At 39.9% G+C, this 16,403-nt stretch overlaps 1 long non-coding RNA gene and 1 pseudogene across 1 annotated transcript; one reads left to right on the forward strand and one right to left on the reverse strand.

Annotated features, from left to right (window-relative positions):
• The first annotated feature begins 73 nt into the window (after positions 1-73).
• Positions 74-6,828, forward strand: LOC134729868 (uncharacterized). The gene is made up of 2 exons (XR_010111370.1): positions 74-1,235; positions 2,835-6,828. It is a non-coding gene; the product is annotated as an uncharacterized LOC134729868 (long non-coding RNA).
• Positions 5,448-16,403, reverse strand: part of LOC134729867 (C-terminal-binding protein 2-like) — a 38,565-nt pseudogene continuing 27,609 nt past the window's right edge.

The raw sequence follows: 16,403 nt of genomic DNA on the forward strand, positions 1-16,403 counted from the left end.
AGCACTGGAGGGAAGGATAGGGAGGTGCGTCCTTAGCCAGGCGTGCTGGGAGTTATGGTCTCTTAACAGTTTCCAGTCCGTTGGTCTCAGGCCTACCTGACTACAATCCCAGCATGCGTTGGGCTTGGGGGCGGTGCGCAGCCCTAGAGGAAGGATCGGGACGGCAGGTACCTCGCAAGGCATCCTGGGAGTCATAGTACTTTAAGTATTTCCGGCCCATTGGTTGCGAGGCCAACGGACTACAATCCCAGCATGCGCTGGGTTGGGGGTGGTGTGTAGTATGGCAGCGAAGGATAGGGAGGCGCGTCCCTAGCTAGGAGTGCTGGGAGTTATGGTGTCTTAACGGTTTGCAGCCCATTGGTCGCCGACCTGAGAACTACAATCCCAGCATGCGCTGTCTGTCCTCCCCCGTGGTGCGCAGCCCTGGAGGAAGGGACAGGGCGGTGTGGGCCTCCGCCTTTCCTAAGCGGTGCCACCCCATCGCCAAGGGAGTCCGGAGAAGGACTTGAGGGGCAGGTCTGGCTGGGCGATGAGGACGGTGTGACGCTGCGAAGTGCACCTCCCTTGCTCAAATCGGAGGGGTCTGGTCCTCACTGAACAGCCCGCTGAACATCTCGGTGTCCTCTCACATACACACCCGCGGGGGGTTTCCAGAGCATCGCACCTCTTCCAGCCCAGGGAGCCGCCTGCTGTGCTAAACTCTGTGGGAACTGAGACATCCATCTGCTGCGTGGCCCACCGGTGCGCAACTTCAGAGCTTTCAGGGGGTGATGCAGGCTGTGGCTCCTTCGCGAAAATGTCACCCTCTACAGCGCCTTTCCTGTGATATAGAAGTTGACGCGTGAGAGAGAGTATTTATTGGGTTACCCAGGATCTGCTAACAGCAGAGGAGAAAACCACAATTTCCAGGCATAATAATCTACCTAAAGATGATGGTTTAGATGTTTTACAGTTGAAATCACCAGCCTCACCTCAACTGAGTCCTGACTGACGAGTGTCTCAAAAACACAGTTGGTGACCTGATCCCTCAGGAACAGGTGGTGCTGCAGCTTTGAGGGGATGCCTTTCAAGGTGCAGAGCACTTGGGCAGCATTGGAAGTCATTCATGTTTTACATCTCTGCTTTGGATGGAAAGTTGATCACCCACAGCCGTTGGGGATGTACCTTAATATGCTGGGGCTTATCCGTTAAATTTTTCTGTCTAGACAATGAAAACCCAGAAGTTCCACTTGCAGGTAACCTCTTCATAATTGACGTCCCTAAGTTCCTTATGTCCTCAGGATGGTTCCTTTTGTTCCCAGATGTTACCAACTTTCATGATGCATCTAATCTGTACAAACCTGTGTATTACTCTATGTGAAAAGATACTTTGTTCAAATTACATGTTCTTATAATTTTCACTTGTGATTAGTGAGTATGGGACACTATTTAAAAAACCTGAAAAACCTCATCATAGCAATTGAATCGTGTTACTGTACTTTATGAGGAATTAACCGCTTTAGGATTAATTACACATGGGTTCATCAGCACATTTGTAAAGAAAGGAAGAAAAACTGTATGGCCTTTATGAAATTGGAAAAATAAAGAACTATATATAGGGAGACCACAGCACAATACTAGGGCCCTTCTCTTATTTTAAATAGACTCTATGGGGTCGAATGCCTGCATTCCTAACCTGTCCTGCAGTATTGTCATTCTACTCTTCACTGTGTATTTATGTGGGGGTTTCTGAATTCACTGGTCCACAGCGTGGGGATGTTGTAACATGAGCGTATCCGTCATCTGTCACCTTAATAATTAATGAAGAGAAGAGCCTTGAGATCTGTGTTCAGATGCACTGCTGCTGAGTATGTGCCTGCAAAGACACTGCCCACAGCGGTGGTCTCAGAAAGCTGAACCTGATGCCACCACAAGCTGCTGTTCACAGATCTCGGTCCTCCTTGTGATTTGAGTCTCCTGCTTAGATTTATGGTTGTGAGCCTGCTATGCTCACCCCATTTATGGTAGTATCTTTTGTGTTGCCTTTTCCATTCCATTTGTTTCCTGGGAACTCACTGTGTAGCTGCAATTCGGAGAATATGTCGGATTCCACCCCCCACTACCTAAGTCACTGTACACTGGTCACATTTGTGTCATGTTGTCAGACTCCACGCTCTTCCTCTCTAATGGAATTTGTTGAAGAAGTATAGTTACCTGTAGATCTCCTCAGTGTAATGTGGCTGGGATTCATTATGAAGCTGGGCATGTTGTCCTTGGCCTCGTTGACATTATTCAAAATACCTTTCCCATATTTTGAAGTTTGATACTATTTTGTTAATGTGAACACTTGCCATAGCAGGCTTTATTAAATATCTTTGTGAATTTAACTGTCAAAACAACTTATGAAGTAGGCACATGATCCCCATTTTACAGGTGAGGAAACTAATGTTCCAAGATTTTGCGTAATTTAATTAACTTTACACAACTTTCTGGTGCATTTTGAATCTTAAGTTGGATCTCTGCCTCCACAGTGTGTGGGCTTACCTCCTTTTCTATTTTGTGCCTCTCTGCTAGCATCTGCAAGGGTACATGTTTTATTTTTAGTACATCTTTTACTTGATGGTAGGAAACTTGACAAACAGGTCCTCAGTGGGAGAGAAAACTCACTGGAATTTGTCCTTCTCTCTGCTTCTTCTTACCCTGGCAGGTGTGAGAGTTATCAAGTGAGATGGAGCAGTGGTAGATCCTGAACAGCCCTCACCTGGAATATTGGTTATTATAAAAAAAATAGTCCTCTCACTTTTTACAAGTGTAATTTCTTTGCCTTAAAGTTTTGTCTGGGCTTTCTCTTACAGGTTCCTGTGAATGAAGTTGCAAATATTGATGAAGATAATACTACTGCCTTGCTGTCAAACAGTAACAGTCGCCTTTTTTTGTATCTCCAATTATAAATGCAATACATACTGTAAAAAGAAAAGAACACATCATAAATATCTTTATAAAGCAAAAGTCTTGGCTGGTGGCCAGGAGCAGTGACTCATGCCTATAATCTCAGCACTTTGTGAGGCCGAGGTGGGTGGATCATGAGGTCAGGAATTTGAGACCAGCCTAGCTGACATGGTGGAACCCCGTCTCTACTAAAAAATACAAAAATTAGCTGGTCTCGGTGGCGGGTGCCTGTAATCCCAACTACCCACGAGGCTGAGGCAGGAGAATCACTTGAACCCAGGAGGCGAATGGTGCAGTGAGCCAGGATCATGCCACTGCACTCTAGCCTGGGCAACAGAGTAAGACTCCATCTCAAAAACAAAACAAAACAAAAAACTTGGTTGGCATAGTGGCTCAATCCCAGCACTTTGGGAGCCCAAGGCAGGTGAAATGTTTGAACCCAGAAGCTCAACTCTAGTGTGGGCGACATGGTAAAACCCTCTCTCTACAAAAATACAAAAATTAACCAGTTGTGGTGATGTACACCTGTATTCCCAGCTACTAGGGAGGCTGAGGTGGGAGGATTGTTTGAGCCTGGGAGGCCAAGCTTGCAGTGAGCTGTAATCACACCACTGTGCTTCCATGTGGGCAACAAAGTGAGACCCTGACCCAAAAAATAAAAATATAATAAACTGAAAGTCCCCTTTATTCCCTTCTCTTCAAACTCATTTTTTTTTAATTTGAAAAAACTGTTAAGAGGTTGTTTTTTATTCTTCTGGCTAAGTTGTATAAATTTCTTTTTTTTTTTTTTTTTTTTGAGACAGAGTCTCACTCTGTCACCCAGGCTGGAGTGGTGTGGCACGATATCGGCTCACTGCAAGCTCTGCCTCCCGGTTTCATGTCATTCTCCTGCCTCAGCCTCCCGAGTAGCTGAGACTAGAGGTGCCCGCCACCACACCCGGCTTATTTTTTGTATTTTTAGTAGAGACAGGGTTCCACCGTGTTAGCCAGGATGGTCTTGGTCTCGATATCTGGCCCATTGATCTGCCCACTTCGTCTTCCCAGAGTGCTGGGATTGCAGGCATGAGCCACCACGCCTGGCCTGTTCTATAAATTTCTAAGTGATACACATAAAGTTTATTTTAAAAATTACACTATATTTTTTAAAATTTACTCTTTCTCCAGGTGTATTCTATCTATCTATCTATCTATCTATCTATCTATCTATCTATCTATCTATGAAAAGGCCTTGTTCTGTCACCCAGACTGGAGTTCAGTAGCTCAATTATGGCTCACTGCAGACTCAAACTCTCAGGCTCAAATGATTTTCTAACTTCAGCTTCTGAAGTAGCTGGGAGTACAGGTGCATGCCACTACTCCTGGTTAATTTGTAGTTGTTTTTTGTTTTTGTTTTTTTTTTTCTTTAAGCAGGGTCTCACTCTGTCACCTGGGCTGGAATGCAATGCACAATCACAGCTCACTCTAGCCTTGACCACTCAGGCTCAGGCAATTCTCCTGCCTCAGCCTCCTGAGCAGCTGGGACCACAAATGTGTATTAGCACACTTGGCTGTTTATTATTATTTGTAGAGACAGGGTCTCCCTATGCTGCCCAGGCATGTTGTGAACTCTTGTGCTAAAGCAGTCTGCTACCTTGGCCTCCCAAAGTGCTGGAATTACAGGTGTGAGCCACCACAACTTACCCAGCCTTTTTACTTTATGTAAGAATAGCATCAGTGTATTAAAAACATAATGGAAATTATTTATGGTGTCTTTTCAATTCTTATGCATTAAAGTTCTCTTATTAGAGCCTTTTATTAACGGTTATAGTGTATTTTCTGTAAAATTTTACTGTCATACACTACATGCCAATGATTCAAGATACCGGAACTTCATGAAAGCACAGTCACAGTAGAATATTTTAGTTATCTAAGAAATATTTTTATAAATGATATATCAAGTTTATATGCAAGATAGCTGGGTCTAGTAGCAGGTGCTTGCAATCTCAGTGAAGGCTGAGGCAGGAGAATGGTTTGAACTCAGGAGGCGGAGGTTGAAATGAGCTGACATCTCGCCACTGCACTTCAGCCTGGGTGACAGAGCGAGACTCTGTCTCAAAAAAAGAAAAAAAACTTTGCCTGCAAGATTTTATGAGTAAGTATGTTTCTTACTTTTCTTTACAATTCCATATTACTGTCTCGATTATTTAGAATAGGTTCCAGGGAAGCAGTTGATTTCATTTTGCGTTTTACGTATGTATTATAATTTTGGATGCTATAATTTCCAACTCTGCCTGTACACTTCAAGTCAATGTGGATTTTTTTTTTAATAGTACAAACTGTTCATAGATTCACCTTCATAATGTTAAAAGCAGTGGCAGCTCCTGGTTTAAAAAGGGAACGGTGGAAGCAGCAGGCCATTTTATTTAAAATTGCGTTAGATTTTTCAGATGGATGATAGTTAAGATCATTAAATCCCATTACTGCTTCTAAGATTTCCACAAAATAACACATTAAATCCTCAGTCCTAAGCAATCACGACAGAGATTCAAAATTGCCTCTTAATGTCAAGGTAAACAGCGCAGTTTCTTCTCTTGCAATAAAGGTACATCATTTGATATACAAGGGAGCATCGCAGTCAGACACTTACAAGATCGTGCTGTAGAAATAACTTCCATGTTTTCATCCGCCATGGGTATCCTCACCTCTGTCTCCCATGCACTAACACTATCAGTTTCCTCATGTGTCCTTTCTACTTTCTTTGAAAGAGGATGCTGATTGCAGACAATACATGACAGAGGCATTTCAAATCAGAAAGGAGTTTCTTGAGATATACATGATTTTAGTTTTAAGTAGAATTTCCTGAAGGGTTTTAGTTACAATACCACGTTCAAGAGGATGGTGGTGAAACTCATAGTAAACGTTTGGCAAAACATAGATTATGGGGTAGCCATCTCCTAGAAACACTTCATCGGGGTTTATATATGAAATGTGAAATATCGTAGGTTTAATCCTGGCACAGAACCAAAACTGAGTGCATTTCACTTGAACAGCTGACCAATCCCCAGCACAGGTCCATATCAAGAAACGGAGAAGAAAGAATCCATTTAACCCCAGAAACGTTTTCATTTGCCCAAATTGAAAACCAAATTTCACTCAGGCAACTAATGTTGGGTTTAATTAAAATATAAATCGGTCATACGTTTTCAAAATTAAATTATATGTGTGTGTGCTTGTCTCTATAAATATGTCCCTAACTTTGCTCATGGCTTATCTTCCATATTTTTTGGCTGATTTTCAGTGGTTGTTTTATCTTGTGTGGATGAATAGTCATTGAAATAGTCTTAATTTCACAAGGTGTTTAATTATAAATCTATACTTCCTTTGTGTGAGAGAAAATCTTTTGTGAACAAAATTTAATTTTTGGAAAGCTTTATAAGTCCATATTTTTTCTTTTAAAAATCGTGATTGTGGTAAAAACACATAATGTAAAATTTACCATCTTAATTCTTTTTAAGTGTATATTTCGTTAGTGTTAAGTACATTCACATAGTTATGCAAAAGATCTGTAGAACTTCTATGTCTTGCGAAACTAAAATTAAATTCCTTTTAAGACAACTGCCCATTTTACCATCTCTTCAGCCCTTAAGAAACACCATTCTAACTTTTTTTCCTATGAGTTTGTCTGCTTAAGATACCTGATTATTAATGGAATCATAGACTGTCACTTTGTTCCTGGCTTATTTCAGTTAACATGATGTTCTCAACAATTATCATATAATGTGACTTTTTAAAGACTGAATAATATTCTACTTTATGTATGTGTCACTTGTTATTAATCTGTTCATTGGTCAAGGGACATCTGGGTTATTCTGCCTTTTGGCTTGTGTTAGTAATGCTGCAATAAATTTGGGTGTGCAAATATCTCTTCTGGATCATGTGTTGTATATTTTAAATACATAGCCAGAATAGGGTTTGCTGGATTGTATAATGATCTTATTTTAAATTTTTTGAAGAGCTTTCATACTATTTTAAAAATAGGTTTGAGGTGGTAGATTATTGTGACTTTGCTTTGCATTTTTCTAGAAGAGAGATGTCGAGTATCCTTTTAAATGCCTAGTCATTTCTATGTCTTCTTTGGAGAAAGTCATTTCAAACATTTGCCATTCTAAATCAAGTTACTAACTTTTTTTGTTGTTGAGTTTTAGGAATTTATATATTTTGAAAATTAACACCTACCAAATATGTGATTAGAAAATATTTTTACTTTTTTTTGTTACATGTATGTGTGTATGTATGTATGCACATATATAACCCTATACAAGGCAGGGTTTTCCTATGTTTTCATGGCTAGTCTCAAACTTTGGCCTCAAGTAATTGTTCTACCTTGGCCTCCTAAAGTTCTAGAATTATAGGCATGAGCCACCATGCCTAGCTTTCACCCACTTACTAGGTGACATTTGTATGCCACTAAATGTTTTATTTGATGTGTAGAATAGTTGAAGCTTAATGTAGTCCCTTTTTTTGTCGTTGTTCTTTTCCTTGTTGCATATGAATTTGATGTCAAACTTAAGGGAAGAGTTTTAAGACTTATGTCATAAACTTTTCCTCTATGTTTACTCCTAAGAATTTTATTAGTTTTTATGTTTAAGTATTGAATCCATTAAAAAAAAAAACTTTTCTTTTTTTATGTGATACAAAGGAAGCATCCAACTTTATTTTTTTCTCTGTAAATATTCAATTTGGAAAATTCTTTGTTAAAGAGATTCTTATTTTTCTATTGTGTGATCATGGAAAGCTTATGGAAGAGTATTTTATCACATATGCAAGGGTTTATTTCTGGGATCTCTATTCTGTTTCATCATCTATGTATCTGTTTTTGTGGCAATACTATATTGTTTTTATTTTCGTAGCTTTGTATTATGATTTTAAATCAGAAAATTTAATAACTCTTTGTTCTTTTTAAAGGGTGTTTGGCTAGTCACATTTCCTAAGCAACCTTTATAATTATACACAAAAATTCTGCAAAAAAAATACCATTGGGATTTTGACAAAAATTACATTACATTTTTATATCATCATGAGTAGTACTGACAACAATTTTTTTTTTTTTTTTTTTTTTTGGAGATGGAGTTTTAGTGAGTCACTCAGGCTGAAGGGCAGGGGTGTGAGATGTGCTCACTGCAGGCTCTGCTTCCCAGGTTCAAGCAATTCTCCAGTCTCAGCCACCAGAGTAGCTGGGATTACAGTCATGCACCATCACATCTCGCTAACTTTTGTATTTTTAGTAGAGATAGGGTTTTGCCATATTCACCAGGCTAGTCTCAAACTTCTGCTCTCAAGTGATCCACCCACTTTGGCCTCCCAAAGTCCTGGGATTACAGGCATGAGCCACGTGCCGGCCCTGACATCTTAACAATATTAAATCACCTGACACTTCAGCAAGACTATAGAAAGGTTTTGCTTAATTTCCTCTTATTTACGTATTTGCCACATTTTCTTGCTTTTGAATTCTAGTTTCATTTACTTTGTATGACTTCAGTTTTCTTAAATTTAATAAGACATGTATCCTAACAGAATGTACCCTGTGTGACTTAGAATATCGCAGATTTTGCTCCTTTCAATTGGAGAGTTCTGTAAATGCTGGTTGGGTCTATAGTGTTCAGGTTTGGCTTTCTTACTGATATTATATCTGACTATTCTAGTCGTTATTGAAAGTGTAGTCTTGAAGTCCACCATTGTTGTGTTGCTATGTATTTCTTGCTTGACTTCTGTCAATATTTCTTTTACATATTTGAAAGACAAGAATCAATTGAACCTGGGAGGAGGAGGTTGAACTGAGCCTATCGCGAGATCGTGCCACTGCCCTCCAGCCTGGGAGAAAGAAACTCTGTCTCTAAAAAAAAAAAAAAAAAACAGAAAGATGTCAATGCTATTTATAGTAATATAAAAATTTAATGTAATTTTTGTCAAAATCTCATTGGTATATTTTTTGCAGATTTTTCAAATTATATACATATATGATTTATAAATTATTGTTATAGATTCCTTGAAAGTTAATCCATCTCACCACTACATAATACCAATCTGTCTCGGCCGGGCGGGTGCAATGGCTCACGCCTGCAGTCCCAGCACTTTGGGTGAATCATGAGGTCCAGAGATCGAGACCATCCTGGCCAACAAGGTGAAACCCCATCTCTACTAAGAAGTACAAAAATTAGCTGAGTGTGGTGGCGCATGCCTGTAGCCCCAGCTACTCAGGAAGCTGAGGCAGGAGAATCGATTGAACCGGGGAGGCGGAGGTTGCAGTGAGCCGAGATAGTGCCACTGCACTCATGCCTGGTGACAGAATGAGACTCTGTCTCCAAAAACAAAAACAAAAACATAACACCAATCTGTCTCTTGTTCACATTTTTGATTTAAAATATATTTTGTTTAATATAATTATGACCATGGCCCTCCAATTGTAGCTACTCATTGCATAAAGTACATTTTCTTTATACTGTTACTTTCAAATTATTTGAGCTCTTAGAGCTGAAGTGACTCTTGTAGAGAGCACATTGCTGGATCTTCTTTGTTCTTAATACATTAAATTATTTATTAACTTTCTTTAAGGTATTTAGCTTTTTATATTTGAAGTAATTACTGCAGTTAATGAAGTTACTTTATTATTTGTAATTGTCTTCTGTGTTTCTTGTAGATGTGTTATTTATCATTTTTTCTCTTACTTCTTTATTTTTGTTTGTTGATTTTGTAGTGACATGATTGAATTTCTTTCTCATTTGCCTTTGCATACATTCTACAGGTTTTTTTGGTAATCATCTTGAGAAATAAAGACTTCATAAATCATCTTAAAGTTATGACAGTATATAACAACTATATTTCAACTGAATGCAAAGTTGTACCTCTTCACATCCCCACCGTTTTATTAATATCACATATTATCTTTTCTTATTCTCTATGAACACACATTTATGCAGATTTTTGCTGCATTTTTTAAAGTCCATGGCAATATTTTGAAAATTTTGTGCACCATCATTATGACAGTAGAGATTTCTTTACCTGTTTATATATTTACCTTTAATATAGCACTTTCTATTTTCATGTGCTTTTATGATGCTGTGCAGCAACATTTCATTTTTTGACGTGATAGAGTTTCTTTAACGTTTCCTTTAGGACTGTTCCAGTGGTTAGTAACAGACTCAACTTTTATTTATTTTGGAAAGGTTTAGTTTTTTTATTTCTGAAGTGATATTATTCCAGTTGAAGGTTTTTGTTTGGAAGTATTTCTTCTTGTTTAATTACCTTGTCATCTGGGGATTTCTCAGCTACTTTTTAAAAATAACCGCTTTATTACTTTTCTCCTGTATTGTTTTTGTAAGATAACAAAAAAAGTAAATATTTATATTTATAAATATAATAGTCCACTTGATGGTGTGCAGTACGTCCTATACTTTTTTCTCCATTCTGTTTAAAAAATTTGTTTTTATCGCTCAATATTTATAACTACAATGTCATTAATTGTGTAATTTTTTCTCCTTTATTAGTCTGCTTTTGTGAGTGTTGATTAAATTTTTAATATAGTTATTATGTTCTTCAGATTCACAATTGTTGTAGGTTTTTAAAAATCTTTTTATTGATATCTCATTTTCTTTATGTATCACTTCTTCTAATATTCTTTTGTTATCTGTGTTCTGTTTTTGTTCATTAAACAGTTTTTTTCTAATTACATTTTATTGAAAACTGCACTGAATGCTAAATGTCCATCTTTACAATAAACAACTACAGTAATGGTAACTCGTACTACACTACAACAAAATGTACTTCTGATAGCCATTATTTTTCTGTTTGGGACAATTTAAAAAAATTTTCTTTTCTTACAAAAACGTAAATGTACCTAATCAAAGCATCAAAATAGGCCATCTTTTTAAACAAAAAGACAATGATTCACAAAAGACTATGAACAGAACATGTAACTAATTGAGGCAAATCTAATAGAATTTGTTAAAATCAGTCACATCCAATACATCTTAAGTGTTCTTGTATAAAACACAACGTGAAGAAAAGAAGACTTTATCAATGTCTTAAAAAGTGGGTTTGTTCATAGAGCATCTGACAAGTTACCATTAAAAGTGTTTCCTGTGACATAAGAAAATGCAACATTATTTTTCTTGAACCCTTTTAGTGCAAGGGTTCAAGAAACCTTGAACCCTTTCCACTCAATAAAATAGCAGAGGATCTGAAACTGAGAAAATATACTTCATTACAAACAGCTTGTGAAACTTAATACTTTTTTTTTTTTTTTCATTATCGGAGGCTTTTACGGAACTTGCAACCGACTTGCCCGCTCAGTATGCAGTTCAGATATGAGAGATGCTTCTCTGTACAGGGGCCGGTACTGTCTTCAATCCTATGGGTGCGGATGACTAACACAGGCACATAGTTTACTCCACATTTTCTAGTAATGTGATCTTCCTATTAGCAAAAAGCGGTAAACAGTCCCTGTAGACTGAAGGGACTCAAGTCACAAGATGGGGATTTCCTCCTCATGGTTTTTATTTTGATGTTTGAAGTCTTGATGCAACATTCTGAGCAGGGTGTTCCGGACCTGCTGTGCCCAAGGGACTGATAAAGCAAAAAGTTCTATTTATTCTTTGTGATTTGACGCACAGATGAAAAACAACACACAATAACGGAAGTTGGTCGTTAATAAATCACACTCTAGTCTTTCAGAGCTTCCGTAAGCAGACGACATCTTCAGTTTTCTAGCTCTTGTAGTTTTAGCACTGCAATACCAATGAGCCTATGTCCAGAATCAGCTAAAAAGAGCGTCAGATTCTTTTTCTCTTAGTTTATCTATTTTTCACTGTCTCTTGTTCCCAAGTGTATCTGAATGATTACCTTCCGGCATTGTCTGTCATTTCTCCTTGGCGTACTCTCGATTGTCCCCGTGTTTGACGGCTGGTTGGGAGAGGGCGCTTGGGAAGGATGTGCCACTGTGGGGAGTTTGTGAGTCACCGGGATGCCTCCAGGGAAGATCCCTTCCATGGATGCGGGAAGTCCTCCTGGAGCCACCCCCACGATGCCTGGATGAATTGCTTGCTGGTCTATTTCCCACCAAAGCACAGATATGACAAAAAATTCCTTGTTCACACAGTTTCTTAAGCTTCCTGGGATGCGGCCTGTGATGGCTCCGCAGATCTCCGTGGCAGCTGTCTCCCTCATCTCCAGTGACACCTGCTGGCTGTAGCAGGCAGTGTGAGGAGTGCAGATGAGATTGGGGCCATCTTTCAACGGACCCTGAGCAAAGCTAAAGGGCTGCGACTCATTCACGTCGAGGATTGCCCCTCGTATCCTGCCCTCCTTGAGGGCCTGTGCTAAGGCTTTCTCGTCCACCAGGCCACTACGGGCTGCATTCACAAGGAATGCTCCCTGCCTCATCTGCCTTATGGTAAGTCATGGATAAGGTGGTGCTTAAGTTCGTGGAGACTGCAGTGCAAGGAGATGCAGTCGCTCTGCTACAGCAAATCCTGCAGGGTGTAGACCCTCTGCATGCCCAGGGACTGCTCGATCCCATCCTGCAAGTAGGGGTAATAAAATATGACGCTGAATCCAAAGGCTGTGGCTGGAACTGCGAAAGCCTGCTGCGTGCGACCCTAGCCGATGAGGCCCAGCGTCTTCCCACGAATGGGGGCCACTCCCGAGGCCACCTCGCAGATCTGCTCCGTTCTCTGAACCCGCTTGCCTTCCCACAGTGCCTGGTACAGCCATGTGTTCCTCCGGTACATGTTGAGGATGTGGCAGTTGGTGGAATTTGCTGTCTCTTCCACGGCTGCGGACGGGATGTTTCACACAACAATTCCAAGCTCGCTGGCAGCCTTGATGTCCACGTTGTCATAGCCACTGCCCACCCCCACGATCACTCTCAAGGCCTTGAAATTTGCCAGATCCTCCCTGGTGAGGTGATGGCGTGGTACATCATGGAGCCCACGGCTCCGTTTAGAACTTTCTCGTGGATCTCCTGCGTGGACTGCATCACAGAAGGCCACGGTGGCCAGGTCCTTCAGGATGGGCATGTACACAGTGCAGTCACGGCCGACCAGGAACGCGGCCAGTGAGCGGGGGCTCAGGGGGTCTTTCATGATCTGGCGGCGAATTCCTTCACAAATTCTGTCCAATCGCTGTCTCTTGACTTAGCGCTTATCCACAAGGGCCATTCTTTACGGAACTTTGCAACTCTCAGCTCAAAAGGCAAAGCAGTCCTCTAAGAACTTAGGGGAACTCGCAGGAGTCTGTATGCATGATGCCACTATGAACCCAATATAAATTTGTTCACAAACTCTATAGTTCACACGATGGGCTGTCCGTCTTTTTAAGGGAATATAGCTTCATTGGTTCAAAACCATTTAAGGTGATGAAACGCATTTGCTTGCAACTCAGCCACCATCGCGCAGTCAATCAAAAAATCTCACCACGACCCTAGGTCTGGAGCTCCTGGAGTCCGCGACCGCTGGGGGTGGAGGCGGCTTCGTCCTGGTGCAGCCAGGTGCCTGCTCCTGCTCTGAGACTTGGGCGTGGGTTGGGGGTCCACCCGGGTGTCCTGCATGGTGTCGAGTCTCCTCCCTTGCGGGGGCCCTGCGGACCGGAGGAGTGTCCATGTCATTAAGGAGCTTTGATAATTATTTTGATTTTTGAAATTATATAATGCGAATACAACAAAAACAACAAAGAATAAACCTACAAATTTTGACCTTTAAAAGTAAACAAAGATTTTTAAAGGTCAATATTTGTAGGTTTATTTTATTTCTTCATTTGGGACATGTTTTCGTCCTTTTCTGTATGTCCTGCAATCTTTTGATGAGATTCAGAAATTTATAAAACAACTGTGTAATGTAGTATGTACAAACTTTCTTACTACAAGATAATACAACAATCAGTGAGGCTGTACATCCCGGTGCTTCATTAACAGGGTCCTCAATGTGTCTTCTGTGGGCTTGTGTGTGTATTTTTAAGGTAAAGATATTTTTTCCCATTGTTTTCCAGACACGGTAGTCCTTTGCTTCCGCAGTTGATTGCAGTGTTTGTTTCTCTGAGGCTGTGATAAGCATGGAACTTCTCTTCTCAGCAGTCATAAGTTGTCATTCTCATAACTCTGCCATTTCCTTTAGCATTCCCTGTTGGGGGAGACAGAATCTAGTCATGGGGGTAGCCCCAAAAGCCAAACCTTTGAATATATGTTCCACTGTTCTCATTCTATACTGAGGGAGATACTGAAAGTTGGATGTTTTCTCTTGAGCCCAATTGCTGTTCTGGGAAAGAAGAAGGGATGTGGTGAATATAAGCCAGACCTGGTTGCCTTGTACAGCAAGCTTTTCCAACCCGCCTTGTTTTGTTTTTGTTATGGCTCTGTTTTGTGTTAGTTTTTTAGCAGCCTGCAGCAATGGTTTTCAGGTTCTGTCTCTAGTGATAAGCAGCAAAGGGGGATGAGGAAAGGACCTTACTGGCTCAACCAGAAACAGAAGCTAAGAACTCATGGCTGTAGTCTCCCTTGGATGCCCCATTCTACAGTAAAGGAAATATCTTTGGAATGTAAAAAGAGAGAATAATAGGCATCACCCCAATAGGAAAGAATGAACAAATAACAAAGATGAGAGGTGCAAAGGCCAAGGAGAAAACCTTAAAAATGTGGTGTTGGAAGTTCTGCTTCAAAGAAATTGGTTCTGGAAAATTCTAGATTTACTTCTTTTGCCTCCACAGATGGGAATTTCCTACCCTTGCTTATTATGCTCTTCAATCTTCTAAGGCTTCTCCTGTTCATCCTCTAGCATTCCAGGGCATTCAGAGTGACAGCCAAAGTTCTCCTCTTCTTTCTGTTATTCCTGTGAAGGCCCTGTGGTCTGAGTACTTTTCCATTGTTTTTGGGATCTGAGGAAATCTGCACATTTTGTGAGACTTCCATGTTAAGCTGTTTTGTAAAAATCTGTGCCTCATGTCAGAAGTTTGTGAGAGTAAAAGTGCAGGCATTGGGGTTTGGTTCACATATTTCAGAAAGTCCAAGGACAAAGGTTTCTTCTTCATAATTTTCAGTCCTATGATTTCAAATGTGATCCTGCAAAAAAATTGGAAAAAAAAATTATCAGAGCCCAAAGCACCTTAGCACATATGATAAAGTTGAATCTTCTATTTCACTTTATTCTTTTTTTCATCTCTGGTAATGTAGGTCAAAATGTTTTCTTTCCCTTAGTAGAAACTAACTTAGAAATGTGAACTCTCTATGCCAAACGTCTCACCTGTGGAATAGTTTATTGTATCTACTCATCTCAAAGAAATTTTAAAGAACTTGATGCCATAGAAAAACTTGGAAACTTGCGAGGAATAGAACAAATTCTTAATTGTCACATGATTTCTTAATGAGTTATTTTATTAATTAATCTTATATGAAGCTTAGTGGGACTGTGATCTGTACGTTTTCCCTGTCCTGTTTTTGTGTATGTCAAATTAGCCTGTAATTTTAGCTTCGGGGGTTTCAGAATAGCATACTTGAATTTATGTGTTATACAGAAAGTGAAGTAGATAGTATGCACATCACATTAAGAAAAGTTTTAGTTTGTGTCTAAGTTCACTGCATAGAAAAACTTATCATTAGTGTTTCCATTTACTTTCCTCAACATCTATCTGAATGATAGTATAATTTATTTCTAATTGCTTATTATATTGTAGTGTTCCACAGCATATTTTACAATATTCATGTTTTTCCCATATGTAAAAATGTAAGGCTTTTCTTTGCTTTTATAAAAATAAATTATTGGCCAGTGCTGTGTCTCATGCTTGTAATCCCAGCACTTTAAGAGGCCGAGATGGGTGGATCACAAGATCAGGAGTTCAACACCAGCCTGGCCAACATGGTGAAATCCCGTTTCTACTAAAACTACAAAAAATATAGCCGGCCAGGTGCGGTGGCTCAAGCCTGTAATCCCAGCACTTTGGGAGGCCGAGACAGGTGGATCACAAGGTCAGAAGATCAAGACCTTCCTGGCTAACATGATGAAACCCCATCTTTACTAAAATACACAAAAACTTGCCAGGCGTGGTGGTGGGCACCTGTAGTCCCAGCTACTCAGGAGGCTGAGGCAGGAGAATGGCGTGAACCCAGGAGGCGGAGGTTGCAGTGAGCCGAGGTCTCGCCACTACACTCCAGCCTGGGTGACAGAGCGAGACTCCGTCTCAAAAAATTAAATAAATAAATAAATAAATAAATTATAGCCTTTGCATTTGTATAAAAAGAGGAGTAATATATTAAGAATATAATAAAAAGTGTCTCTAATATCATTGAAATCTCTATTAAAATTTTCTTCTAAATGCTCTTTATGGGAGATTATAATGTATTTGTTGTGCAATTTTGTTACTCTAACCATATGCTAATAATTCAAAATCTGATCTTTCTGGGTGCCCAGTTATGGTTGAACATGCTAGTTACCTAGAAAGAGTCTTCTTCCGTT

This window comes from Pan paniscus, chromosome Y (assembly GCF_029289425.2).
Source record: "Pan paniscus chromosome Y, NHGRI_mPanPan1-v2.0_pri, whole genome shotgun sequence".
Taxonomy (NCBI): domain Eukaryota; kingdom Metazoa; phylum Chordata; class Mammalia; order Primates; family Hominidae; genus Pan; species Pan paniscus.